Source organism: Saccostrea echinata, unplaced genomic scaffold (assembly GCF_033153115.1).
Source record: "Saccostrea echinata isolate AGI-Se365-2 ecotype Australia unplaced genomic scaffold, CSIRO_AGI_Sech_v1 ptg000087l, whole genome shotgun sequence".
NCBI lineage: Eukaryota > Metazoa > Mollusca > Bivalvia > Ostreida > Ostreidae > Saccostrea > Saccostrea echinata.
The window spans coordinates 198,428-225,910 of record NW_026889836.1 but is presented as its reverse complement, the minus strand read 5'-3'; the positions used below and the strand labels follow the sequence as shown (position 1 = coordinate 225,910).

The 27,483-nt window shown below is 37.1% G+C and overlaps 1 pseudogene; it reads right to left on the bottom strand.

Annotated features, from left to right (window-relative positions):
• Positions 1-14,551: 14,551 nt before the first annotated feature.
• Positions 14,552-17,412, bottom strand: LOC133177159 (uncharacterized; annotated as a pseudogene).
• Between the last annotated feature and the right edge of the window lie 10,071 nt (positions 17,413-27,483).

Genomic DNA, 27,483 nt, shown 5'->3' with positions numbered 1-27,483 from the left:
ATTAAGTTTCTTACAATATTTTCTGTACATATGTATGATGTTTAAATTCCACTGTTTAATCACACGATTTTTATCGCTGTAAAACATGTCATTGTTACCGAATGCTGTAGTTTAAAAAATAAAATCATTCTAGTTGTAAAATAAATATGTTTATTCTCATTTGATATATAAAACCATTACAAATAATGATTTTCGAAGAGTACATTACTGACTTATAGAACGAATAACAACGGTTGTAACAACCATACATGTATTTCCGTGTCAAGGCATTTCCGTGTGAAATAATGAGAAAAAAAATAAAAAAAATATTTTGCTAGTCTGTGGACGTATTGCATGTATACCCTCATATTTAGAAAAAATTAATGCAATAATATATTTATGTGTCTTTTCATTTTTTTTAATGATGATTTATTCAGCAGACTTCTACATGTATCTATAAACAATTCCACGTGATTATACTCGGACAAGGTGATACAAAGAAGCATTCATATTATTTTTTATAGATTAAAATTTCAGAACTTGGTATTTAAGTAATACGTGTTATAGTTTTGATTAAACGGACAAATGAGAGAGAGAGAGAGAGAGAGAGATTATGTATTAGCCCCCCTTTTCACAAATGCATGTACATGTACATGTACCTGTATAAACGAAAACTTAATTTTTATCTAAATATCTCAGGCAGTGAAAGTAACCTTTTTTTATTTATCAACAAATTCACTTTGTTTGACAGTCATAATCGATTTTTATTTTCCTGCTTCAAGTTCACACGAAGTCCACGTGCTTGTCCTGTCAATCAAAATCATTCGACACTGTGCAGCCAGGTGTGAAAGTTTCGTCACACCAAAGGCGAGGTGCTACACTGTAGCATTTCCAAGAAGTTTTACATGTTTTATCATTTCTAGATCTGATTCCAATTTTTCTAATAAATAAATAATTAAAATACATTTGGCATAAACACTTCGAACGAATTTGAAACATACTCCCTTTAAAATACCACCGTCAGCGCGTGTATATTTTGAACTACTATTGTTTAATGACTTTTTTAGATGCATGTTTGTTCTGTGCTACAAAACGCGTTAACTTCTTTTTAAATATCAATTTAAAATATACTGGAAATACTGACTAAGTGACCGATCTACGTGGAAAAGGGGGGCGGGGGTTGCTTAATCATATTGAATGGCAAACATATAAAGTTATTGTGAAGAAAGGAATTTTTTCTCTCTAACAGTAGAATTTATATATGAATTGTAGTATATTACATTAAATAAATATTTTTTTAACCACACTATTAATTTAATTCGTTCCAAAGATATTTAATTAACTGGATATCCGCAGTACTATTTATAATTCTCGGAACTAGTTCTAATAAATAAATGTATTTCTATAATAATTGAAAAAAACGTGTTAGTAATAAAAACTTTCTAATTTTCCTGCAGTTGCTAAATTAAATGACATGGATTATTATCTCTCCATTAACGACTTGTCGTCTTTAACATAACAGTAAAATGTTGCAGTGCTTGAAGTGCCCCTATATTGCCCGTATTTAAATTTAATTTTTCAGCATCGTTCTACATAGGTACATACTAATAACAACATTTATTTTCCAGAGTAATTTAAATAATAACCAAACAGCTAAGTTAGAATAATAATAATAACTAGAAACTTGTTGCCATGGCAACAAAAAAGTCTTCCGTTCTTCTAAATCTGTAAGAATTTGCTTTTTTCTGTGTCAAAAACATACATACCATATTAACTGTGAAAGAAAAAATAACTGGAAAAAAAGTCCTTTCAGTACTTATGGTACTTTGATTTTCATGATCAATCTTGTATAATGCATTTGGCACCTATGAGAGATATACGTATATCATAGAGCAAGGATGATTAGCAATTTAAAAAAATTGTTTGCAATCATTTCTAAGACAAACAAACAGACGAACGAACACCGTACTATCATAAACTTCACTGTGTATATGTTCTGGCATAATTGTGATGGTGTTATAAAAAATATAATGAATTTAGTATCACATTAAACGTAAAGTCACTGAGTTTTGTAAAGCTATCAAGATTTGACAGCATACCTATAAGAAAGATTATTCAATAACAGTAATTATTCAGCAATCGATTAATTGATTGATTTATTATATGTTGTTTACGTCCCTCTCGAGAATTTTTCACTCACATGGAGACGCCACCACTCGCCGGAGGAGACTGCAAATTTTTTTTTTATACTTTGGCAATTATCACCATTGAGCAGTGAATAATCTTTTTTGTGCCAGCACCTTCTGCGGGACCTCGATTTATACGATCTCATCCCAAGGACCGGTCTCCACGACCCACAATCGAAGTTCATAATACCGAGATCTTTTATTTTATTTTATTTTTTCACAAGTTTGTTGCATCAGATGTACTTAAAGATCATACTTCAAGATCATTTTGAACTCAGGCTACTTTTTTGCAGTGCATACAGCGTCAGGTTATTTTGATTGACAGGTCAACACACGTGCACTTCGTGTGATACTTTTTAAGCAGAAAAATATACAGGATGTGACCATGACTGACTATGAAATCAGAAAACATTTAATAAAGAATGGGTGTCACTGATATAGAACTAATTTTTTGTCTATGTAAATGGATAGGAGGATCCGAATTAAGAGGGAATCTCTCTCTCTCTCTCTTCCTCTCTCTCTCTCTCTCAGACATGTAAATTGAACATTTCAGTATCATAATGACAAATCTACCATTATAGAATATATGAAATTCTGTATACATGTAAATGTAATTATAACCACATGTTCCAGATTTAAATCTAAAACGAATATATAATTCAAATGCCTAGCTGCACGAACATCTCCAAATATTAATCAAGACCGGGGGGGGGGGGTGTCAAAGGAATTAGATAGTTTTATGAATTATAAGGAAAAGTACGGACGTCAGTTGCATGTACATAATTATATATCATTGCATAAAATTTTTTATCATGTTTTTTTTTTTTCAAAAGAAACATATAGCGAAGAATTATTTCACACAGAATCGCGTTTTCACATATTATTTTAACTCTTTGAGTATTTCACAAGAATCCAAGAATCGCCTTTTCACATCTTTTATAACTCCTTGGGTATATAGATTATAGATCATGTGTCATAAATAATTCAACTTTTTATCAAATATACATGTAATAACCAAATCTAATCTATAGATTGATTTGCTTTCTTTTCAGTGGCAGATATCAATTTATTTATAAAGGCTTTAAAACAGTACTGTATTACAATTTTTTTATCGCTTAATTCCTTTTTTGAGTGCATGTAATATTTTTTAATATGGGAAATAAAACTCGGAAATCGGGATAATTTCGCATTCAAATCATAGAGAATAATATAGAAGGCTTATAACTATCGTATTCTGAACTTAGTATACGAGATACATAAAATTGCATGCCTGTCCATCACTATAAATGTATATTCAGTGCTTATAATATATTTAATTGAATTAGCTACCTATAGCTAGCATATATATTAATTTTTTTTTTTTTAGATATATTCATGTGTAAATCAATTAACTGTCAATACAGACTTACACTACACTGGCAACTTCAAACTTTACATGCACTGGAAGCGGTAACCAACGTACTCTTACATTTAGAAGATTGAATATGGAACGTCTAAATATTTTGATATGGAGAGTGTATACGTCTCTGACGTCATCGATACTATTTCCGCCTTTATCTCGAAAGTTCTATTCCCACTTACAAGTCAGAGTTATCTTTCTTTGCCCACTGTATACACACTAGGTAAATAGGGAAAATGACGGTACCGAAAATCTACAAAATGTGGAATCTGATTTCAAAACAAATTATATATTTAGTATTTGTAGAAGAACCTCTGTTATACATAATAATATCTTGAAAAAATATTAAAAAACAAAAAAGTTAAAAATTGACCTAGCACAAGTTCACTTCCGGTTCGGACAGGAAGTACCGGAAACACACGAAAACAACTTCGAAACAAAGACAATGCCATGATCTAATATTCCTGTAAATTTCACATCTTTACCTCAAACCGTTTCTGAGAAAAACACCGGACAAATGTCCATTTAAAAATTGGAAAATCGGCCGTAACTTCGGACCGGAAGTGAATTTTTCAAAAAACGGAATTTTATATAAACTTCATATATCAGCCTACTATCATGTGAAAATCTATCCAACCATCTCTGAGTAATCGCGCTCACAAAATTTGGGAGGAATAATAATAATAATAACTAGACTCTTGTTGCCATGGCAACAAAAAAGTCTTCCGTTCTTCTAAATCTGTAAGAATTTGCTTTTTTCTGTGTAAAAAACATACATATCATATTTACTGTGAAAGAAAAAAATAACTGGAAAAAAGTCCTTTCAGTACTTAAGGTACTTTGATTTTCATTATCAATCTTGTATAATGCATTTGGCACCTATAAGAGATATACGTAATATATCATTAGCAATTAAAAAAAAATTGTTTGCAATCATTTCTAAGACAAACAAACAGACGAACACCGTACTATCATAAACTTCACTGTGTGTATGTTTTGGCATAATTGTGTATGGTGTTATAAAAAAATATAATGAATTAAGTTAGTATCACATTAACCTAAAGTATCTGAGTTTTGTAAAGTTATAATATCAAGATTTGACAGCAGACCTATAAGACAGATTATTCAATTACAGTAATTCTTCAGCAATCGATTGATTGATTATACGTATGTTGTTTAACGTCTCTCTCCAGAATTTTTCACTCACATGGAGACGCCACCACTCGCCGGTGGAGACTGCAAATTTTTGTCCCATACTTTGGCACTTATCGCAATTGAGCATTGGGGAATCTTTTTTATGCCAGCACCTTCTGCAAAAAGGGACCTCGATTTATACGATCTCATCCAAAGGACCGGTCTCCACGTCCCACAATCGAAGTTCATAATACCGAGATATTTTATTTTTTATTTTATTCTATTTTTTCACAAGTTTGTTGCATCAGATTTACTTAAAGATCATACTTCAAGATCATTTCGAACTCAGGCTACTTAATTGCAGTGCATACAGCGTCAAGTGATTTTGATTGACAGGTCAACACACTTGCACTTCGTGTGATACTTTTTAAGCTGAAAAATATACAGGATGTGACCATGACTGACTATGAAATCAGAAAACATTTAATTAAGAATGGGTGTGACCGATATAGAACTAATTTTTGCTCTATGTAAATGGATAGGAGGATCGGGATTAAGAGGGAATCTCTCTCTCTCCCCCCTCTCTCTCTCAGACGTAAATTGAACATTTCATAATGACAAATCTACCATTATAGAATATGAAATTCTGTATACATGTAAATGGTAATTATATTCACATGTTACAGATTTAAATCTAAAACGAATATATAATTCAAATGCCTAGCTGCACGAACGTCTCCAAATATTAATCAAGACGGGGATGGGGGGGGGGGGAGTCTTCAAAGGAATTAGATAGTTTTATGTTTTATGAATTATAAGGAAAAGTAGGGACGTCAGTTGCATGTACATAATTATATATCATTGCATAAAATTGTGTTCATTCAGGTATACTTATCCCACATATCAACAGACCTGTGCAATTTTTTTTCATGTTTTTTTTTTTCAAAAGAAACATATAGCGTACCATTATTTCACATAGAATCGCGTTTTCACATATTTTTTTTTAACTCTTTGAGTATTTCACAAGAATCCATGCCCAAGAATCGTCTTTTCACATCTTTTATAATTCCTTGGGTATATAGAATATAGATCATGTGTCATAAATAATTTAACTTTTTATCAAATTTACATGTAATAACAAAATCTAATCTAAAGATTGATTTTCTTTCTTTTAAGTGGCAGATATCAATTTATTTATAAAGGCTTTAAAACAGTACTGTATTACAATTTTCTATCGCTCAATTCCTTTTTGAGTGTATGTAATATTTTTTTTTTAATATCGAAAATAAAACTCGGAAATCGGGATAATTTCGCATTCAAATCATAGAGAATAATAAATCGTCTGCATTATAGAAGGCTTATAACTATCGTATTCTGAACTTACTATACGAGATAGATAAAACTGCATTCCTGTCCATCACTATAAATGTATACTCAGTGCTTATAATATATTTACTTGAATTAGGTACCTAGCATATATATTAATTTTTTTTTTTTTTTAGATATATTCATGTGTAAATAAATTAACTGTCAATACAGACTTACACTACACTGGCAACTTTAAACTATACATGCATTGGAAGTGGTAACCAACGTGCTCTTATATTTAGAAGAGTGAATATGGAACGTCTAAATATTTTGATATGGAGAGTGTATATGTCTCTTACGTCATCGATACTATTTCCGCCTTTATCTCGAAAGTTCTATTTTCACTTACAAGTCAGAGTTATCTTTCTTTGCCCATTGTTTACACACTAGGTAAATAGGGAAAATGAGGGTACCGAAAATCTGCAAAATGTGGAATCTGATTTCAAAACAAATTATATATTTAATATTTGTAGAATAACCTCTGTTATACATAATAATATCTTGAAAAAATATTAAAAAACAAAAAAGTTTAAAATTGACCAAACACAAGTTCACTTCCGGTTCGGACAGGAAGTACCGGAAACACACGAAATCAACTTCGAAACAAAGAGAATGTCATGATCTAATACCCCTGTAAATTTCACATCTTTACCTCAAACCGTTTCCGAGAAAAATTCCGGACAAAAGTGCATTTAAAAAGTGGAAATTCGGCCGTAACTTCGGACCGGAAGTGAATTTTTCAAAAAACGGAATTTTATATAAACTTCATATATCAGCCTACTATCATGTGAAAAATTGTGAAAATCTGTCCAACCATCTCTGAGTAATCGCGCTCACAAAATTTGGGAGGAATAATAATAATAATAATAATAATAAAAAGAAACAATACAAACACTATAAGTCTTCCGTTGTGAACGGAAGACTTAATAAAGCATATTGTAGATAATTTATTCCAATAAAATAATGATCCTTTAAAAACGATATGTGAATTATTAAATTTGAAATCCCGTAAATCCTTACTTCCAAAAAAGATAAGTACTTTCACTTCGGAGTTCCGAATGACACTGAAGACTGAACGATAAGTGAACGCTGAACGCAAGGTGAACGCAAAGTGAACGAACGGAGAGCGAACGGTGAACGCTTTGTGAACGGTGAACGCGAGCGCACGGTGAACGCAGAACGCAAGACTGTGAACGGAGAGCGAACGGTGAACGCACGCTGAACGAACGGTGAGCAAACGGAAAAATGGGAAAGTAGAACGTTTCAGGGACTGTACTCGTCACTAAGGCCCATGGAACATTGTAGATTCTTTCTCGTGCTAATCCCTCCCGTGACACGGGGCTTCGGTTTTTTTAGTTCTCATCCAAAAGATACCGTATATCGGTGAAGTGCTTCAAATTTAGATCTTTACTCGGCACTCGGGCCCGTGCAGCAGTGTGGATTCTTTCTCGTGCCAATGCCTCCCGTGATACGGGGCTTCGGTTTTTTAGTTCTCATCCAAAAGACACCATATATCGGTGAAGTGCTTCAAATTTAGAAATTAAAACTAAGCACTCAGGCCCATGAAGCAGTGTCGATTCTTTCTCGTGCCAATGCCTCCCTTGAGACGGGGCTTTTGTTTTTTACTTCTCATCCATAAGATACCATATATCGGTGAAGTGCTTTAAATTTATACCTTTACTCGACACCCAGCCCTATTTAGCAATGAGAATTCTTTATCGTGGCAATGCCTCCCTTGACATGGGGCTTCGGTTTTTTAGTTCTCATCCAAAAGACACCATATATCGGTGAAGTGCTTCAAATTTAGAAATTAAAACTAAGCACTCAGGCCCATGAAGCAGTGTCGATTCTTTCTCGTGCCAATGCCTCCCTTGAGACGGGGCTTTTGTTTTTTACTTCTCATCCATAAGATACCATATATCGGTGAAGTGCTTTAAATTTATACCTTTACTCGACACCCAGCCCTATTTAGCAATGAGAATTCTTTACCGTGGCAATGCCTCCCTTGACATGGGGCTTCGGTTTTTTAGTTCTCATCCAAAAGACACCATATATCGGTGAAGGGCTTCAAATTTGGATCTTTACTCGGCACTCAGGCAGTGTGGATTCTTTCTCGTGCCAATGCCTACCGTGACACGGGGCTTCGGTTTTTTAAGGTCTTATCCGAAAGACACCATGTATCGGTGAAGGGCTTGAAATTTACACCTTTACTCGGCACTCAGGCCCATAGAGCAGCGAGAATTCTTAATCTTGCCAATGCCCCCCGTGACACGGGGCTTCGGTTTTTTAAAACTCATCCAAAAGACACTATATATATCGCTGAATTGCTTCAATTTTAGAAAATAATACTAAACACTCAGGGCAATTGAGTAGTGTGGATTCTTTCTCGTGCCAATGCCGCCCGTGACATGGGGCTTCGGTTTTTTAGTTCTCATCCAAAAGACACCATATATCGGTAAAGTGCTTCAAAATAAGAAAATAATACTCGGCACTCGGGCCTATGCAGCAGTGTGGATTCTTTCTCGTGTCAATGCCTCCCGTGGTACGGGGTTCGGCTTTTTAGGTCTCATCCAAAAGACACTATATATCACTGAAGTGCTTCAAATTTAGAAATTAATACTCGTCACTAAGGCCCATGGAACATTGTAGATTCTTTCTCGTGCTAATGCCTCCCGTGACACGGGGCTTCGGATTTTTAGTTCTCATCCAAAAGACACCATATATCGGTGAAGTGCTTCAAATTTAGACCTTTACTCGGCACTCAGGACCATGAAGCAGCGAGGATTCTTTCTCGTGCCAATGCCTCCCGTAGTACGGGGCTTCGGTTTTTTAGTTCTTATCCTAAAGACACCATATAGCGGTGAAGTGCTTCAAATTTAGAAATTAAAACTAAGCACTCAGGCCCATGAAGCAGTGTCGATTCTTTCTCGCGCCAATGCCTCCCTTGAGACGGGGCTGTTGTTTTATACTTCTCATCCATAAGATACCATATATCGGTGGAGTGCTTCAAATTTATACCTTTACTCGACACCCAGCCCTATTTAGCAATGAGAATTCTTGATCGTGCCAATGCCTCTCTTGACATGGGTCTTCGGTTTTTAGTTCTCATCCAAAATACACCATATATCGGTGAAGTGCTTCAAATTTAGATCTTTACTCGGCACTCAGGCAGTGTGGATTCTTTCTCGTGCCAATGCCTACCGTGACACGGGGCTTCAGTTTTTTAAGGTCTTATCCAAAAGACACCATGTATCGGTGAAGGGCTTGAAATTTACACCTTTACTCGGTACTCAGGCCCATAGAGCAGCGAGAATTCTTAATCTTGCCAATGCCTACCGTGACACGGGGCTTCGGTTTTTTAAAACGCATCCAAAAGACACTATATATATCGCTAAATTGCTTCAATTTTAGAAAATAATAATAAACACTCAGGTCATTTGAGCAGTGTGGATTCTTTCTCGTGCCAATGCCGCCCGTGACATTGGGCTTCGGTTTTTTAGTTCTCATCCAAAAGACACCATATATCGGTGAAGGGCTTCAAATTTAGACCTTTATTGGGCACACAGACCCATGGAGCAGTGTGGATTCTTTGTCGTGCCATTGCATATCGTGACACGGGGCTTCGGTTTTTTAAGGTCTTATCCAAAAAACACCATGTATCGGTGAAGGTCTTGAAATTTAGACCTTTACTCGGCGTTCAGGCCCATAGAGCAGCGAGGATTCTTAATCTTGCCAATGCCTCCCGTAACACAGGGCTTCGGTTTTTTAAAACTCATCCAAAAGACACTATATATATCGCTGATGTGCTTCAAATTTAGAAATTAATACTAAGAACTCAGACGAATTGAGCAGTGTGGATTCTTTCTCGTGGCAATGCCTCCCTTGACATGGGGCTTCGGTTTTTTAGTTCTCATCCCAAAGACACCATATATCGGTGAAGTGCTTCAAATTTAGATCTTTACTCGGCAGTCATGCCCATGGAGCAGTGTGGATTGTTTATCACAAGGCCTCCCGTATTACGGGGCTTCGGTTTTTTAGGTCTCATCCAAAAGACACTATATATCACTGAAGTGCTTCAAATTTAGAAATTGAAACTAAGCACTCAGGCCCATGGAGCATTGTAGATTCTTTCTCGTGCCAATGCCTCCCTTGGCACGGTGTTTCGGTTTCTTTAGTTCTCATCCAAAAGATACCATATACCGGTGAAGTGCTTCAAATTTAGAAAATAATACTCGGCACTCAGGCCCATGGAGGAGTGTGGATTCTTTCTCGTGCCAATGCCTACTGTGACACGGGGCTTCGGTTTTTTAGTTCTCATCCAAAAGACACAATCTATCGGTGAAGGGCTTCAAATTTAGACCTTTATTCGGCACTCGATCAGTCCCATGGAGCAGTGTGGATTCTTTCTCGTGCCAATGCCTCCCTTGACACGGGGCTTTTGTTTTTTAGTTCTCATCCAAAAGATACCATATATCACTGAAGTGCTTCAAATTTAGACCTTTACTTGGCACTCAGCCCTATTTAGGAATGAGAATTCTTTATCGTGCCAATGCCTCCCTTGACATGGGTCTTCGGTTTTTAGTTCTCATCCAAAATACACCATATTTCGGTGAAGTGCTTCAAATTTAGATGTTTACTCGGCACTCAGGCAGTGTGGATTCTTTCTCGTGCCAATGCCTACCGTGACACGGGGCTTCGGTTTTTTAAAACTCATCCAAAAGACACTATATATATCGTGCCAATGCCTCCCTTGACATGGGTCTTCGGTTTTTAGTTCTCATCCAAAATACACCATATATCGGTGACACTACTGGACTTATTATCCCCTGATATTCTGATTTTTCTCTGAAAACCTCTGTCAACCTTTGTACTTTGTACTTTGACTGTACATTACTGTACTTACCTCTGTATTTCACAGTACATAACAGTACAACTCTGTACAGAGGCACAGTATTTCACAGCACCTCCCTGTACTTCACAATACACTTCCTCTGTACATCACTGTACTTCACAGTGCTTCACAGTACGTAATCACTGCTTTCCACTGTACGTCACAGATATTAGCTGTACAGATAAGTGATCTTCAAGTACATTGCTGTTATTCCCTGAACCTTCATACTGCACACCACAGTACATAAAAACATTCTACAGTTTATTCAGTATATACCAATGTACGACCAATTTTACTCTGTCCTACCCTGTAAAATCGATGAAAATTTGCATAAAAGTGAGAAAATTCGGAAATTTACATATTTTCTGACCTTCCTGTGACCTCTGTGTATCCCATAAATTAGAAACAATACTCATTTGTGGCAGAGATGACAACAGGTTTTTAATTGATAAACTGTTGTATCATTCTAAAAGACACCCCAAACCAGGGGCCAAAAGGGGTTCTTAGCCTATCTTGTCCTTTATTTAATATTTTTTCAAAAAAATCTTATTTTATTTCATGGTTGCTATTGAATACATGTATTTCTGAGAGATTAATTTTCAAAATGGATAGAGCACCCTAGATTCTAGATATAACTGAAAATGTTTTATTTAAATGTCCTATTTTCGTTTTTTTTTTTTTACGGCCATTGAGCAGTGAGGGATCTTTTTCGTGCCAGCACCTACTGCGACACGGGACCTCGGTTTTACGGTCTCATCCGAAGGACCGGTCTCCACGTCCCACAGTGGGATTCGAACCCGCGACGTAAGGATCAACTCCTTACACCGCGACTCTAGAGCGAACGCTCTAACCACTGCGCTAGATATGACGTCATAATGGCATATGACGTCAAGTCACTGCAAATTTGAGCAGACATGACGGGGAAAGTGTCATAACTTTTACATTCCTTTCACATCATATGTAGCATTTTTTTTACGTTGATGTTTAATTCATGTGTCTGGATTGTTGTTTTAAGGCTGTTATAATGGTGAATATTTGCAGTATAATATCGTTATTCCTTTTTCTTGTCAAACATGTATGTATACAAACAATTACAAAAAAAATTTGAACCGCTCCCCCTTACGCGTCTGTAGACAGAGTGAGAATTTATAAATCGTGTATATATTAGACTGGCACAAGTGAATAATGAGGATTAATTGATGATATTCTGTGTGAATCTACTAGAGAAATATGTCCTCTAACTGAATTTTGCTGGGGGATTGTATGTAATTTATCCCATTTTGTATAAATTGCGATGAAGAGTGGAAAATGACCCCTTGTATGTGGATTAGTTAAATTTCTCGTGAAATATTTTCTGATGAAATAAAATTCAGACTTGCCCCCAGCACTTTACATATACCCAAGAATACGTTTAATTGATTTATGTAACAAGCCGTTCACAATAATTTTGTTTTTCACTTGTACCGATGCGATTTTTGTGCAACATTTAAGAAAATCTATAAGTGTCCGTCACGTGATCAGCACAGTCATGTGACGTCACAGAAATGCTTTTTTATAATACATTATTCAACTCTCTTTACAACTTATCTGTGTATGTATACATAGATTACAAATTGAAATCAAAACATAGCTCAAAATAAAATAGTATGCATCTAATGCATATTAAGCCTTCGGACAGCCTTAACATAGCCGCGTACAGGCCCGTTCGTAGCAATTTCACATTGAGTGGGCACAACCATACATTTTCAGTTGGGGGGTGGGGGGCACTCTGAACTACAAAAATTCCTTGACAAGCTAAAAAAAAAGGTCATCAGATATTATTATTGAGTGGGCACAAGCATGTAGCAGCTATGTTTTCTATAGTATTGTATATATCGGCAAAATTATTGGGGGGGGGGGGCACGCCCCCCGTGCCCCCCGGTTCCTACGGCCATGTAATAAATTTAATTCAAGAATTAATTATAATTTTATTCTATTCAAAACAATGGGTACGTATATCCGTATGCATGTAACTTGCTTTGTTTCCTTTTACCATTGATTAGAAAAACATGTTTTTAAATATTTCTCAACAAGACAAGCGCTTTTGAATTTTTTTCTCTATGTACAATTTTTTAATGTAAAATTATAAAGACTTGTTTTAAAATTAAGGAGTAATTGTACATGTTATTTGAAATATCCCTGCTAACAGTTTTTAAGGATTTCTGGTATCCGACGACAAATTTCTGAAATGGGTAAGAATAATGTTCGCGTATGACGTTTGTTACAGCTGATGTAGAAACACACCTCCCGCCAACCCCAACCCCTCTTTCCACCCCCACCCTTTACGAAAAAACACTAGACATTTGGTATCAATACTTCATAATGAACGAGGTCCTTTAAAATATCTTTCCAGAAACATGTAAACTACAATACCTTCTGATAGATTTCCTTTCTCCATACTTCTTTTACAAGACGAATGACAAATCTGTAATACAAGTGAACATCGCAAAATAATTGGAAAAACAAATTTGTGAGAAAATATTCTAATTTCATAAAACCAAAACATACTAATCTTATGTATGATAGGAGTTTTATTGAGTCTTATCTTTGAAGGTCTGTACATACCCAATAATTACACCTTCATTCACAAATAACTATTTATTTGAACCTGCTCATAGAGAACCAAATACTAAATTTTGCAGTCCATAAAAATTAATTCTTACCTCTAATGATTGCCTTCAATTTAAAGGTTCCTAATTCTTATACGGAAATAGCCGTCCACACTATAGGAGTGACAAGGTACAAATGACTGCAGCTGGCTGTGTCAACGTTAGCGCGCGCTCTGAGTGATGGGAAAGCGCACTTCACACCCCTTTGTGTATTGTTAATTCACAAGCTCAGCGTTCTTAGGTAAGTGTTTGCAGCTGTCAAATTCTAGAGTCCAGTCTTGTCCTGTAATGCATTCAGAGTTACGGAAAACATATTATGGTGAACGTATTAAATTATAAAACAATTTTTGTAAAAAGAAAAAAAATGTTGACATAGTTTTTTAGTGTGTTATTTATTTATGCTTCATTCGCAGACAAAGACTTATGCCTGCGAATTTAAACCTTCTTATAAAATATAAAATGCGTTCAACAATTCAGCGTATTCTCTCCAGGTGAATTTAACGGATTTTGTGATTTTGTGAAATTATGATCCCGATGAAAGAATCATTCCTTGGGGTATATGGATGTTCTTAATCAATTCCTTGGGTTACTTTACTAAAAATTGCTATTTTCTTTCAAAATAGATATTTAAAATAAGCTTCGACAGAAAATATTATGTTATGAAGTTTTCAATTTTATTAATCTAACAACATGACTTACCTAACTTTTCGATAAATGTTTTATATAGAAAAAAAGTCAAAAGGTTCTTCATTGGATTTAATGCAATTTATATAATATAATGATAATGAACTTTCAAAACTCTTATTACCTATAATGATTACAAATGTAGAAATTCCAAAATTTTACAATATCAGACATTTCATCAGTAATACATTGTTAGGTCAAATAATGTTGAATGTAAAAATAATTGATCAAAGTTCTTTGTATCATCTCGAATCGTCTCTCTTAATCTTACATTTCCTTCCAAAACTGTTATATGTTTCTGCCTTGAGAAAGTTTCTAAAAACAGCAACACAGTTCGGTGTGTATACGTTTACAGTCTTCAAAGTCTTCGTAATTTTGACTCAAAGGCCCGAAATGTTCGGAAAGGAATGTTTGACTTCAAGCACTTTGATTTAAAGCGTTCATATTTCTCTAGAAAGTTTATCCCATCTAGACTTCGTACTTCATGTAAGAATTCAATTTCTTGGCTTGACCATGTACTTTGGGTCATTTTGGTTACCGGTTTACAAGTTGAAGTCCTCTTATGTCCAATATCTTTATCAAATACAAGTGGATCATCATCGTCACCTATTTTCTTTGACATCTCTTCCATTCGCTCTCCTCTGGAACTAACTTCCGTATCCCTAGTTTCCTCTTCTCCTTTATTCTTCTTTTGCTCTCCCATTTCCAGGTCGACTTTATGTGGGACGGTAAAGTGCAAACGCTTCAAGTGTAGGTTGCGAAACCTGAAATTGGCCAACTGTAGTTTAGATAATATTTCCAACGCGATCAATCGGTTCTTGTCCAAAGGAAGATCGATCGTGAGAGCAGTCAACCTTTCATATTCTACATAAAAGCCCTGCATCAAGAAGGCGATGCAGCTGATATATGTCAATACCGTCACAGTTGGCTCCAACTCGAGTTTTTCTCTTTGGAGCCTGCGTAAACATATAGACACCCAAGGAAGTACCTTTGGAGTTTTTTTCAGCTTGCTTGGATAAACTAGTCCGCGTTTTTCCAGATCACCTCTAACTAGGTCAGACATCATTTGTTGCGTACTTTCTTGTATTTCGGGAGACTGTTGATCAATGACAATGTTCCAAAAGTTTCCGTGAAAAGACCAAGTCAGAATCATGTTTCCATGTCATATGTACTCACTGCTGGAAAGTGTTTTAAGTTGAGCTCATGAAATCCAGCCTGTACAATATCTTCAACTGGAAGGGTGTTTTTCTCCAAAAGTCTGCACAGGCTTGGAAATACTATCTGTGTTTCGGTTCTCCTCTTTGTTTTCAACAGTTTTATTAGCGATTTCAGAGTCAAAGCACCAACTGTCTTAAACCTGGTTTTGTCAGATTTCATCTCTCCTAAGAAATCATCAAAGAGAACGTAAGTAGCAGCCTTTCCAGTTTCGTGTAAGTCGTGAAGCAATGCAACTACCAAATGTCTACCAATGACGCCATAGCTGGCATCCAAATGATCGTGTAAACCCACTGATCGTGCAATCATTTTACGGATCATTTCCGAGTTCGTCCATATTTCAGGTGGAGGGATGCTTCAATCGTTTTGCATGCAAGTTGAGTAGACGTCTAGCGACAAGAAACCAAATTGGTCCGTCAAACTTCGACTCGGTCCCAAAGCTCCGGGTCCAAGATTAACTGAATATGTTGTACTCCTTGAACAGAGTGGTTTTCCCCAGAGCAATTTTTCATTGGCTAATTCTAATTGATAAGATTGCCAAGTGGTTAGCACATTTCCCGTTTTCTGAAAACCCTCCAACAATTCTCGGAGTTCTTTACACATCCACAAGCCCAAATGTCTGATACAACTGAGTGTTTGGGCTGGCAAGGGAGCCAACAAAGGCACATTTTCCAGAAGTTGCTCTAAGTTTATTAGATCTAAGAAGTCAAGAGCATGCAGATTGTCAGATAATGCGGTATCCTGCGCAACAACAAATTCAAGTCTACAAGCACTCTTTCTCATTAGCACCCAGTTGCTCTCTAGAGTTGATATGTATTGTTCTGCATCTCGGAGGAAAGCTTCTGCTGTCGGCCTTGGAAAACACATACCTCCATCAATGCAAGCCGACACTGGATGAAATCGACAATTGGGCTGACGGTGTGGAATATCGGCATAAAGTTGAACAAACTGTAACTGGTCTGGAAAGCGACAAACCTTTCGTAAACCATTCTTAATATCCATTGGCCTTCCATCTAGATTGCTTTGAAAATTTCCACAGTCTGCAAGTGATAAACATGTGCTTAATACACCTCTCAAGCCGATTACTTCCTGCAAACCGGAGGTGGACCACAAGAGATCTACCTCACCATCCGTGGAAATGTCTACAGCTGCATAAACAGTTGACCTACATATCTCTTCCCTATTAAAATCAGATAATGGTAGTCCATCCGTCATTTTTTCTCCAAAACGAAAACAAAATATTATTGGCCTAAATCCTGTTAAAGAGATGTTCAGAGCAGTCTGTAAAGCAGAAAGTATTGTAGAACAGTCATCAGGTAACACGAACATTTTACGGACATCCCTGATATCGGTTTTCATAAGTGTTTTTGAAGCAATTCCATTCATAGCATAATCTGCGAGTATATCTTTGAATCTTGTTCTCAATGCAAGGAATTATTGAATGTTTGTTGTCTGATTATCTGTTTCGGAAAAGCTACAGAACCTTTCTTGTGTACAGGTATCATGGCTATCCAGCACTCCCATCCTCTTTCGTAAAACAATTGAAACCCTAAAGAGCTGCTGAAATTCATAAGCTCGCTTTTAGAATATTCTGTTAAATTGACATGTTTCTTTAAAGTGCTTCTAATCTCACGTAAACTGCCATTGTCATTCGGAAAGAGTGTTATATGTCTAACTGGCATTCGTATTCCATTTAAATTCTTCAGTTCAATAACACATCCATCAATATCAAAAGTGTACTGAAGCCAAACATCTCTTTCTGCTTCGTCAACTGTCACGCTTCTTACGAATACCCGTTTATCTCTTTTTAAGAATAACATGGGTGACTCGCTCACAGGATAATACCTATTCGCTAAGTTCATGTTCTCCATCACAGTTTCCGCAAAAGTCTGCTCATCTTCCTCGGTATTCATCTTTAAATAAAAAAAAGTTCCAGTCATATTGATTCAATTTTATATACATTTAAATAAAGCTAACTTTACTTATGTAACATAATAGAAGGTCTCTTTAATCAGTTATATTAAAATGGTACCCTTTGCAGAAGATGTAAAATCCAGAAAAAAATTTATATGCTGAAAATTGTACTAACAATATTAAAAGATCCTACTTCACAATGTTGGAAAGCAAAAAAATATATGCTCTCATACTCATTAAGTAAAATAAATATGAATAAAGAGTAAAAAACCTGTAGAAAACCAAAGTAAACCCATCGTATACCTGGGTTTCACAATAATATTCACCCTGTAGCACGGCCATGTTTTCCCTGGGTTAGGGTTAGGGTTAGGGTTAGGTTAGGGTTAGGGTTAGGGTTGGGTTAGGGTTAGGGTTAGGGTTAGGGTTAGGGTTTAGGGTTAGGGTTAGGGTTAGGGTCAGGGTCAGGGTCAGGGTCAGGGTTAGGGTTAGGGTTAGGGTCAGGGTCAGGGTCAGGGTTAGGGTTAGGCAGGGTTAGGGTTAGGGTTAGGGTTAGGTTAGGGTTAGGGGTTAGGGTTAGGGTTAGGGGTTAGGGTTAGGGTTAGAGGTTAGGGTTAGGGTTAGAGGTTAGGGTTAGGGTTAGGGTTAGGGTTAGAGGTTAGGGTTAGGGTTAGGGTTAGGGGTTAGGGTTAGGGTTAGGGGTTAGGGTTAGGGTATGGGCACAAAACGAAGTTGCCGGAATTAGGTCATGCCGGAATTAGGTCAAAGAAAGTGAAAGTGAAAGTCATGGATAGAAGTCATAGTAAAGGAAATAGTGGAATTTTCCGAAGCTCATAACTCTCTTATTTATTATTGGATTTAGACGAGTTTGGTGTCGTTGGAAAGGTAAGAAAACGGACAATAAGACTATGAGAGAGTTTTAAAGTGCAGGTAGCCAGAAAGGGTGAAAACATGGGTTTTAATTAAAACCAAAGACTGTACTTAAAAAGTAACAGAATGAGATTTGTTGACCGTTTTCAACTTGAAATATCTTGAGATTGAAATGTTCTAATTTAATTGCAACAATGCATGGTATGTGAGAACTTTACAAAACATAACATGTTACTAATTGTTCGCAATGCTCGGTTAGTCGTAAACTCATGTCACAACAAATTAAGAAGGCCTTTAGTGATTTCGACATGTCGCGACACCAAACATGTCCTTATCTTTGTCGATTACGTATCGAATAGAAATTTGTTGCTTTATATTTGCACGGTTCACTTAGACGAAGGAAAAGAAAGCCTAATTTCACTTTTATTTCTTGTGTTTTTAAGAAATACAAGAAAAATGTATATTTAATGGGACATACAAAAATTCACCTAAAGTGCTATTGACCTCTGAGCAGAGGTCCAATATTTGTTTGATTTTTCGATTATTCCTGTGTCATGAAGATTATTTATGTTTTTTCTGTTTCATCAAATACAAAATGATTTATAAGGAGAAAAAAAAAATAGCCCAAAAAGGCAAATATCTTATGTAAAATATTGCTAAATTTGTGTCTCGCTAAAGATTCCACGTGTATGTTAATTTTACATTATATACTACTTCAATTTCGCAGCAATAATATTCATTTTTAAATAATATCTTAATAACCTAACGATGAAGTATTCTGCCAACCTTTTTCACGTCTTCTTTTTTCCACTGTCTGTGAAACTATGCGCTTACCCTATTCAAAGTCGGCGCGCGCTCAAAGTGTTGACCTAAGCATTTCACACCTGTTGCGGATGGCATCCTATACACAAAGCCTGCGAGTGCGTCTACAGCAGACCACGCAATACACAGCGAAAGCTTTATGTGGTGAAATAATTAGTGGACTGCACTAGCTTTTAACCCGCGCTGATGTCTTGATAATTTAATGTACAAAGATTAAAGTGGATTTTTTCATCTCTCTGAGTTGTCTTTTCTTGTCATGTCATGAATAGAAGTAACAGTAAAGGAAATTGAAACACCAAATTTATGTCAGTAATAGACCTCGATAGGGACTCCTAGAAGCCACAAAGAGTAAGCAAAAATAGTTTCTCTCTCTTAAGATATGAAAGACTAAAGATGAGGAAAATGTACCAAAGTCTTGGAAAATTTGAAAGAGGGGTTAGACGGGTTATCGTGGTCAGATCTCGACAACCCGGACGTTGCTGAGGAAGTCTCAATGAGAACTTTTCAAGTGCCGAGAAAAGGGATTTGGCTGGGAATGAATTCGAATTTCCGTTTTGCACCAAGTTCTTTTTCGGCTTCTAACTGGAAAAGGGTGCGAGCTAGACCCCCAAATGCTTGTATTTCGAAAGTTGTGTAGAGGTCAAGGAATCCACATACCAAAGCTCAGCCTCAGTGCTGCAAGGGCGTGCAACCTATGGGTATTTGAAGAAAATGTGCTGTAACGCCGGATGGACCGGAAGGCGACGTCGGCGGAAGTCGAAAATTTGGGTCGAAAGGAAACTCCTCTTCCCATGAAAGGTCAAGTAGGTCTAGAAATCCCTACCTCAATCCTTCTCTCTGAATTGCCCAAAAACTGCTCAGAAGGGGTGGCAAATTGACGCCAAATTAAAAGGTCCGTATCTCTCTTAGTTTTCATGCGATTTTCAAACGCTTGGTGTCATTAGAAAGGTCTTGGCAAGTTCTGTCCACGATCCGAAGATGGTTGTTAAAGGTTAAAAACGAAAAAAAGTTGCGAGGGTTGAAAGATGTCTGTGTATGCAGCGTGGGTACACCTAGGCAACATCTACTCTAGAAAGCCTCGTTAAAAGTCGTTAATGGTTCTGACCGTTACGGCTATGGATAGACGTTGTCAAGAGCTTTCTGACAAGCCCAAGAACTTGAAAATCCATAACGAAATAAAGATCTTCTGCCGTTTGCAAGCATATTAAGAAAATCGCTTGTTATTCAACTTTCTGCTCTCTGAACTGACAAGTTCATGACATCGTCGTAAAGAGCTCTTCAAGACCTTTCCAGCGACACCAAGAACGTTAACATCGGAGCAGTCTGTCGAAAGATATGAGCAAAAAACGAAAAGTAAGTGTTTGCAGGGGTTAAAGTCAGGATTAGTGGGGGGTAGGGTTAGGATAAGTGGGGGTTAGGGTTAATGGGGGTTAGAGTTAGTGGAAGTTAGGGTTAGGGTTAGTGGGGGTTAGGGTTAGGGTTAGTGGGGTTAGGGTTAGTGGGGTTAGGGTTAGGGTTAGTGGGGTTAGGGTTAGTGTTAGGGTTAGGGTTAGTGGGGTTAGGGTTAGGGTTAGGGTTAGTGGGGTTAGGGTTAGGGTTAGGGCTTGGGTTTGGGTTAGGGTTAGGGTTAGGGTATGGGCACAAAACGAAGTTGCCGGAATTAGGTCATGCCGGAATTAGGTCAAAGAAAGTGAAAGTGAAAGTCATGGATAGAAGTCATAGTAAAGGAAATAGTGGAATTTTCCGAAGCTCATAACTCTCTTATTTATTATTGGATTTAGACGAGTTTGGTGTCGTTGGAAAGGTAAGAAAACGGACAATAAGACTATGAGAGAGTTTTAAAGTGCAGGTAGCCAGAAAGGGTGAAAACATGGGTTTTAATTAAAACCAAAGACTGTACTTAAAAAGTAACAGAATGAGATTTGTTGACCGTTTTCAACTTGAAATATCTTGAGATTGAAATGTTCTAATTTAATTGCAACAATGCATGGTATGTGAGAACTTTACAAAACATAACATGTTACTAATTGTTCGCAATGCTCGGTTAGTCGTAAACTCATGTCGCAACAAATTAAGAAGGCCTTTAGTGATTTCGACATGTCGCGACACCAAACATGTCCTTATCTTTGTCGATTACGTATCGAATAGAAATTTGTTGCTTTATATTTGCACGGTTCACTTAGACGAAGGAAAAGAAAGCCTAATTTCACTTTTATTTCTTGTGTTTTTAAGAAATACAAGAAAAATGTATATTTAATGGGACATACAAAAATTCACCTAAAGTGCTATTGACCTCTGAGCAGAGGTCCAATATTTGTTTGATTTTTCGATTATTCCTGTGTCATGAAGATTATTTATGTTTTTTCTGTTTCATCAAATACAAAATGATTTATAAGGAGAAAAAAAAAATAGCCCAAAAAGGCAAATATCTTATGTAAAATATTGCTAAATTTGTGTCTCGCTAAAGATTCCACGTGTATGTTAATTTTACATTATATACTACTTCAATTTCGCAGCAATAATATTCATTTTTAAATAATATCTTAATAACCTAACGATGAAGTATTCTGCCAACCTTTTTCACGTCTTCTTTTTTCCACTGTCTGTGAAACTATGCGCTTACCCTATTCAAAGTCGGCGCGCGCTCAAAGTGTTGACCTAAGCATTTCACACCTGTTGCGGATGGCATCCTATACACAAAGCCTGCGAGTGCGTCTACAGCAGACCACGCAATACACAGCGAAAGCTTTATGTGGTGAAATAATTAGTGGACTGCACTAGCTTTTAACCCGCGCTGATGTCTTGATAATTTAATGTACAAAGATTAAAGTGGATTTTTTCATCTCTCTGAGTTGTCTTTTCTTGTCATGTCATGAATAGAAGTAACAGTAAAGGAAATTGAAACACCAAATTTATGTCAGTAATAGACCTCGATAGGGACTCCTAGAAGCCACAAAGAGTAAGCAAAAATAGTTTCTCTCTCTTAAGATATGAAAGACTAAAGATGAGGAAAATGTACCAAAGTCTTGGAAAATTTGAAAGAGGGGTTAGACGGGTTATCGTGGTCAGATCTCGACAACCCGGACGTTGCTGAGGAAGTCTCAATGAGAACTTTTCAAGTGCCGAGAAAAGGGATTTGGCTGGGAATGAATTCGAATTTCCGTTTTGCACCAAGTTCTTTTTCGGCTTCTAACTGGAAAAGGGTGCGAGCTAGACCCCCAAATGCTTGTATTTCGAAAGTTGTGTAGAGGTCAAGGAATCCACATACCAAAGCTCAGCCTCAGTGCTGCAAGGGCGTGCAACCTATGGGTATTTGAAGAAAATGTGCTGTAACGCCGGATGGACCGGAAGGCGACGTCGGCGGAAGTCGAAAATTTGGGTCGAAAGGAAACTCCTCTTCCCATGAAAGGTCAAGTAGGTCTAGAAATCCCTACCTCAATCCTTCTCTCTGAATTGCCCAAAAACTGCTCAGAAGGGGTGGCAAATTGACGCCAAATTAAAAGGTCCGTATCTCTCTTAGTTTTCATGCGATTTTCAAACGCTTGGTGTCATTAGAAAGGTCTTGGCAAGTTCTGTCCACGATCCGAAGATGGTTGTTAAAGGTTAAAAACGAAAAAAAGTTGCGAGGGTTGAAAGATGTCTGTGTATGCAGCGTGGGTACACCTAGGCAACATCTACTCTAGAAAGCCTCGTTAAAAGTCGTTAATGGTTCTGACCGTTACGGCTATGGATAGACGTTGTCAAGAGCTTTCTGACAAGCCCAAGAACTTGAAAATCCATAACGAAATAAAGATCTTCTGCCGTTTGCAAGCATATTAAGAAAATCGCTTGTTATTCAACTTTCTGCTCTCTGAACTGACAAGTTCATGACATCGTCGTAAAGAGCTCTTCAAGACCTTTCCAGCGACACCAAGAACGTTAACATCGGAGCAGTCTGTCGAAAGATATGAGCAAAAAACGAAAAGTAAGTGTTTGCAGGGGTTAAAGTCAGGATTAGTGGGGGGTAGGGTTAGGATAAGTGGGGGTTAGGGTTAATGGGGGTTAGAGTTAGTGGAAGTTAGGGTTAGGGTTAGTGGGGGTTAGGGTTAGGGTTAGTGGGGTTAGGGTTAGTGGGGTTAGGGTTAGGGTTAGTGGGGTTAGGGTTAGTGTTAGGGTTAGGGTTAGTGGGGTTAGGGTTAGGGTTAGGGTTAGGGTTAGTGGGGTTAGGGTTAGGGTTAGGGCTTGGGTTTGGGTTAGGGTTAGGGTTAGGGTATGGGCACAAAACGAAGTTGCCGGAATTAGGTCATGCCGGAATTAGGTCAAAGAAAGTGAAAGTGAAAGTCATGGATAGAAGTCATAGTAAAGGAAATAGTGGAATTTTCCGAAGCTCATAACTCTCTTATTTATTATTGGATTTAGACGAGTTTGGTGTCGTTGGAAAGGTAAGAAAACGGACAATAAGACTATGAGAGAGTTTTAAAGTGCAGGTAGCCAGAAAGGGTGAAAACATGGGTTTTAATTAAAACCAAAGACTGTACTTAAAAAGTAACAGAATGAGATTTGTTGACCGTTTTCAACTTGAAATATCTTGAGATTGAAATGTTCTAATTTAATTGCAACAATGCATGGTATGTGAGAACTTTACAAAACATAACATGTTACTAATTGTTCGCAATGCTCGGTTAGTCGTAAACTCATGTCGCAACAAATTAAGAAGGCCTTTAGTGATTTCGACATGTCGCGACACCAAACATGTCCTTATCTTTGTCGATTACGTATCGAATAGAAATTTGTTGCTTTATATTTGCACGGTTCACTTAGACGAAGGAAAAGAAAGCCTAATTTCACTTTTATTTCTTGTGTTTTTAAGAAATACAAGAAAAATGTATATTTAATGGGACATACAAAAATTCACCTAAAGTGCTATTGACCTCTGAGCAGAGGTCCAATATTTGTTTGATTTTTCGATTATTCCTGTGTCATGAAGATTATTTATGTTTTTTCTGTTTCATCAAATACAAAATGATTTATAAGGAGAAAAAAAAAATAGCCCAAAAAGGCAAATATCTTATGTAAAATATTGCTAAATTTGTGTCTCGCTAAAGATTCCACGTGTATGTTAATTTTACATTATATACTACTTCAATTTCGCAGCAATAATATTCATTTTTAAATAATATCTTAATAACCTAACGATGAAGTATTCTGCCAACCTTTTTCACGTCTTCTTTTTTCCACTGTCTGTGAAACTATGCGCTTACCCTATTCAAAGTCGGCGCGCGCTCAAAGTGTTGACCTAAGCATTTCACACCTGTTGCGGATGGCATCCTATACACAAAGCCTGCGAGTGCGTCTACAGCAGACCACGCAATACACAGCGAAAGCTTTATGTGGTGAAATAATTAGTGGACTGCACTAGCTTTTAACCCGCGCTGATGTCTTGATAATTTAATGTACAAAGATTAAAGTGGATTTTTTCATCTCTCTGAGTTGTCTTTTCTTGTCATGTCATGAATAGAAGTAACAGTAAAGGAAATTGAAACACCAAATTTATGTCAGTAATAGACCTCGATAGGGACTCCTAGAAGCCACAAAGAGTAAGCAAAAATAGTTTCTCTCTCTTAAGATATGAAAGACTAAAGATGAGGAAAATGTACCAAAGTCTTGGAAAATTTGAAAGAGGGGTTAGACGGGTTATCGTGGTCAGATCTCGACAACCCGGACGTTGCTGAGGAAGTCTCAATGAGAACTTTTCAAGTGCCGAGAAAAGGGATTTGGCTGGGAATGAATTCGAATTTCCGTTTTGCACCAAGTTCTTTTTCGGCTTCTAACTGGAAAAGGGTGCGAGCTAGACCCCCAAATGCTTGTATTTCGAAAGTTGTGTAGAGGTCAAGGAATCCACATACCAAAGCTCAGCCTCAGTGCTGCAAGGGCGTGCAACCTATGGGTATTTGAAGAAAATGTGCTGTAACGCCGGATGGACCGGAAGGCGACGTCGGCGGAAGTCGAAAATTTGGGTCGAAAGGAAACTCCTCTTCCCATGAAAGGTCAAGTAGGTCTAGAAATCCCTACCTCAATCCTTCTCTCTGAATTGCCCAAAAACTGCTCAGAAGGGGTGGCAAATTGACGCCAAATTAAAAGGTCCGTATCTCTCTTAGTTTTCATGCGATTTTCAAACGCTTGGTGTCATTAGAAAGGTCTTGGCAAGTTCTGTCCACGATCCGAAGATGGTTGTTAAAGGTTAAAAACGAAAAAAAGTTGCGAGGGTTGAAAGATGTCTGTGTATGCAGCGTGGGTACACCTAGGCAACATCTACTCTAGAAAGCCTCGTTAAAAGTCGTTAATGGTTCTGACCGTTACGGCTATGGATAGACGTTGTCAAGAGCTTTCTGACAAGCCCAAGAACTTGAAAATCCATAACGAAATAAAGATCTTCTGCCGTTTGCAAGCATATTAAGAAAATCGCTTGTTATTCAACTTTCTGCTCTCTGAACTGACAAGTTCATGACATCGTCGTAAAGAGCTCTTCAAGACCTTTCCAGCGACACCAAGAACGTTAACATCGGAGCAGTCTGTCGAAAGATATGAGCAAAAAACGAAAAGTAAGTGTTTGCAGGGGTTAAAGTCAGGATTAGTGGGGGGTAAGGTTAGGATAAGTGGGGGTTAGGGTTAATGGGGGTTAGAGTTAGTGGAAGTTAGGGTTAGGGTTAGTGGGGGTTAGGGTTAGGGTTAGTGGGGTTAGGGTTAGTGGGGTTAGGGTTAGGGTTAGTGGGGTTAGGGTTAGTGTTAGGGTTAGGGTTAGTGGGGTTAGGGTTAGGGTTAGGGTTAGGGTTAGTGGGGTTAGGGTTAGGGTTAGGGTTAGGGTTAGGGTATGGGTTAGGGTTAGGGTTAGGGTAGGGTTAGGGTTAGGGTTAGGGTTAGGGTAAGGGCACTTTGACGTGTTGCGGGTGCGGGATTGCGGGACTCCGCCTATTTTATCACGTGATTGTCAATCATTTCATTGTGAAAGTAGGTGTTTTCTTGCAGAATTTCTTTCGATTTGGACGTTTATATACTGTTGTGTTTTTAATGGGTGATTTTTTTGATGTAAGGTAATATTTCATTTGATTTTTTTAATTGCTAATTATCATGTATTGTTTGAGTAAGCAACGGCATCTTTTTTAAGGAAGTAATGCATAATCTTGCCTTATTTTTGCATTAAAAATTGACGGAAGTATAATGAATTTTTGGTGTTTAAGAGGACAAAGTTTATGTATATTTTTTTGTGTTCTTCAATAGTACCTGGTAATTTAAAGTGTATTTTCAATGGTTAATTAGGATATATTCCTTTTAATTACACAATAAGAACATATTGATTGAAATTAAGGTCATTTAAGTAAACTTCAAATGATGCTGAGTATGCACACCAGTGTACTCGGGTATACCCTAGGTATACCCGGGTTTAACCCGGGTTATACCTGGGTTTAACCCAAGATATACCCGGGTTTAACCCAGGATAATCAAGGGTTAAACCCAGGATATACCTGGGTATTACCCAGGTATAATCAAGGATATATCTGGGTTTAACCCATGATAAACCCGAGTATAACCCAAGATATGCACGGGTTTAACCCATGTTAAACCCGGGTATAACCCAGGGAAAACTTGGCCGTGATACAGGGTGAATATTATTGTGAAACCCAGGTATACGATGGGTTTACTTTGGTTTTCTACAGGTTTTTTACTCTTTATTCATATTTATTTTACTTAATGAGTATGAGAGCATATTTTTTTGCTTTCCAACATTGTTAGTACAATTTTCAGCATATAAATTTTTTTTCTGGATTTTACATCTTCTGCAAAGGGTAACCATTTTAATATAACTGATTAAAGAGACCTTCCATTATGTTAGATAAGTAAAGTTAGCTTTATTTAAATGTATATAAAATTGAATCAATATGACTGGAACTTTTTTTTATTTAAAGATGAATACCGAGGAAGATGAGCAGACTTTTGCGGAAACTGTGATGGAGAACATGAACTTAGCGAAAGGTATTATCCTGTGAGCGAGTCACCCATGTTATTCTTAAAAAGAGATAAACGGGTATTCGTAAGAAGCGTGACAGTTGACGAAGCAGAAAGAGATGTTTGGCTTCAGTACACTTTTGATATTGATGGATGTGTTATTGAACTGAAGAATTTAAATGGAATACGAATGCCAGTTAGACATATAACACTCTTTCCGAATGAGAATGGCAGTTTACGTGAGATTAGAAGCACTTTAAAGAAACATGTAACAGAATATTCCAAAAGCGAGCTTATGAATTTCAGCAGCTCTTTAGGGTTTCAATTGTTTTACGAAAGAGGATGGGAGTGCTGGATAGCCATGATACCTGTACACAAGAAAGGTTCTGTAGC